This window comes from Poecilia formosa, unplaced genomic scaffold (genome assembly GCF_000485575.1).
Source record: "Poecilia formosa unplaced genomic scaffold, Poecilia_formosa-5.1.2 Scaffold772, whole genome shotgun sequence".
NCBI classification, from domain to species: Eukaryota; Metazoa; Chordata; class Actinopteri; order Cyprinodontiformes; family Poeciliidae; genus Poecilia; species Poecilia formosa.
The window spans coordinates 43174-45927 of NW_006800711.1; the positions used below are offsets into that span (position 1 = coordinate 43174).

Genomic DNA, 2754 nt, shown 5'->3' on the forward strand with positions numbered 1-2754 from the left:
TTGGACCGATCTGTCCATTCATTTGCTGACAGGAAGGTAAGGGCTTAGCGTGGCTAAGTAGCGTCTATCCATGTAAACAAAACCTTCACATAGCGTTTTCTTACAGTTGCACTGCATCTAGGCGGAATTGGGGATCTGATTATTTGGCAGTGGAGTCATTTATCAGGTCACAGGTAAGCAGCTGCTGCAAGTTATGTTTTTGTTAGCAGTTGTATTAATAATTTGCTCTATTCTTTTTAGCCTTCTGACTCATCAGCATTGCACCTGGAGTGACACTCGCTGCTGTTTTGCCTACTTATAAATTGTTTTAAAATACTAATCTGCACTTTCCCTGGGGATAAAGTGCAACATTGTAGGGCTATTGTATCTGTTTTACTTGTATTGTTTCATTTTCTTGTCTGTCTTTTAGGGACTGAGGCTTCTGTGGTGGCGGTGGTGACCCCTGGTGGCGGTGTCTTGTCTTGTGTGTTTTGTTGGAGCACCTTTTTCTTTCTTTGTTTGCCGTGTTTTTGTAGTGTCCAGGGTGGTTCCCCTTTTTCTGCACTGGATGTTGCCCCTTCCCTCACTACTTCCCCCATCAGTAAGCCTCAGTTTCCTTTGAAATTTAGACATTTTATTATCTTGTCAAATGCATTCACTGTTTTAACCATTTAATTTCAGATCATTAGAAATTAAAGATATTTTGAAGTTTAATAAATTTTGTAGAACTTTCTGAATCTTGTCTCCTCATTTCCAGTAGAACTTACCTGTGTCCTTACTACATGATATTTTCCTGGATTTATTCCAGGTGGCGTTGTTGGTCATCATAACCTTTAATATTTTATATTTGGGTTCATATTAAGAAAATCCACCCCCCAGGTTGCCACATTTGGTAACACTTTATTTGAAGGGGGTTGAATAAGACTGTCATGACACTTTCATAAACATGACATAACTCCTGTCATGAACATCAATAAGCCTTCATGAATATTTATGAATGTTGTCATAAAGCGTCATTTGGTAAATTGTGACACTTTTAATACAAAGTTGACATTATTCAAAATGTCTTTGTTATGACAACTTGACATTAACCAAAAAATCATTACTGTTTAAACTTTACCTTTAATAACATAAAGTTACCTAATTTTTAAAGTGCAATCAGTAATTCTTTTATAACAAATTTATGTCAGTAATGTTAATGTGAAAGTATCAAGGTAAACCAGCAGGTCACATGTAACAGTCGGAAACAACAGGGATACAGAGTAGGAGCAAGGCTGCCATTACCTGTGACCTTCACCAATGGAACCACTCAACTGTTTGAGGAATAGCCCCCACATCCCAACATATCTGGGCACATTATTGAGAGTGTAGCATATTTTTTTTTAGATGTAAACAAGAAACCATGTTATTCAGCTAGCACTTAAAAGACTTCCACTCTATAAGAATGACACGTCTAGCCACAACCATCACAAAAGAGAGGAAGAACAGAGCAGGAGTCAGATACCCCAAAGATGGCAGTAAGACAGTCTGAACGTATCTGCCGTTTGTACGCAGTTTGATACAGACAAGAAATATAACACCAAAAAGCTGTTAAATAATAGCAGTACTAGAACTGATGTCCAAGTGTCTGAAGGAACAGTTTTGTCATAAACCCACAATGATGATTCTCTTCTAAGCTTCTGCTGCCCATTCATGAATATAAAGTCAAAGTCTTTGTGAAAAGTCCAAAGCAATAATAAAGTAGCAAAGCTGTTGTTTAATAAGTGTCAAATTTAAATTGTATGTCTCATCTTCTTATTCTGACTGTAAGTTCTGATACTGGTTCGTGTGTTTTTCTTTCATATCTTTCTGGTGGCTTGTTTCACATAAAAAATAAATAAAAAACCAAACATAATAATTCAAGCTTTATTTTATTTTATTTTTTTTTATTAATTATGGTTTACAGGTAAAGAATACCTAAAATTCAGAGAGTCATAATATGACACTAGACCAGTTCAAAACATGTTTTAATCACAAACATCAAACTATGTTCATTTCTAAGCTCTAAACTTGGTTGGGCTTCTCTTACATGAGTTACTGCATCAATGCTCTGTAGCATGGAGGAGACCAGCCTGTGGAAACCCAGGTTGCTATGGTAACTGCCTTCAGGTCAACTGCCTTACTGGGTCTGCTGCCTCTCATTGTATAGATTCTCTGTAGGGTCAAAGGTTATGGAGAGTTTACTGGCCAATCAGGAACAGGAACACCATGGTCACTGAACTTTGGCTCTGTGTTCAGGTTTTAAAATCTGCTGGAAAACATCAGCATTTCCATAACTGGTAGACGACAGCATTGAGTGTTGACATGAGAACCAGGGGATAACATGGCAAACCATCACTGAGTGTAGAAACTTCACTTTTCTTTTTCTAAATAGGTTTTTTGGGACTAGTTGCCTTTATTTGAAAGTAATCCAAAAGGAAGGAAGCAGAGAGAAGAGAGGAAAGACATGTGGCAAAGCAACCGAGGACAGGAGTTGAACTCCTGTGATGGCCCGGAGTGGACATTTATAGGAAGCTCACAACCTGAAAAACTGGCTGTACAATTTTTGTGGTGTTCTGCAGTGACACACCCACAAGACTAAGGTGTCAGTGAGAGTGATATAGTAGTCAGTGTCACATTTTGAGGCTGCATTCACACCAGCCCTGTTTAATCTGGTTTAATTGATCAAAAAAGCAAACTCTGGTCCGTCTGAAAACCTCGGTTTTAGGTCGGTTGAAGTGAACTCTGGCATGGTTC

General features: G+C 38.1%; 1 long non-coding RNA gene across 1 annotated transcript; it reads left to right on the forward strand.

Annotated features, from left to right (window-relative positions):
* Window position 1: 1 nt before the first annotated feature.
* LOC103131474 (uncharacterized) lies at window positions 2–714 on the forward strand. Its single transcript, XR_475384.2, has 3 exons — window positions 2–36; window positions 107–173; window positions 241–714. It is a non-coding gene; the product is annotated as an uncharacterized LOC103131474 (long non-coding RNA).
* Window positions 715–2754: the final 2040 nt, after the last annotated feature.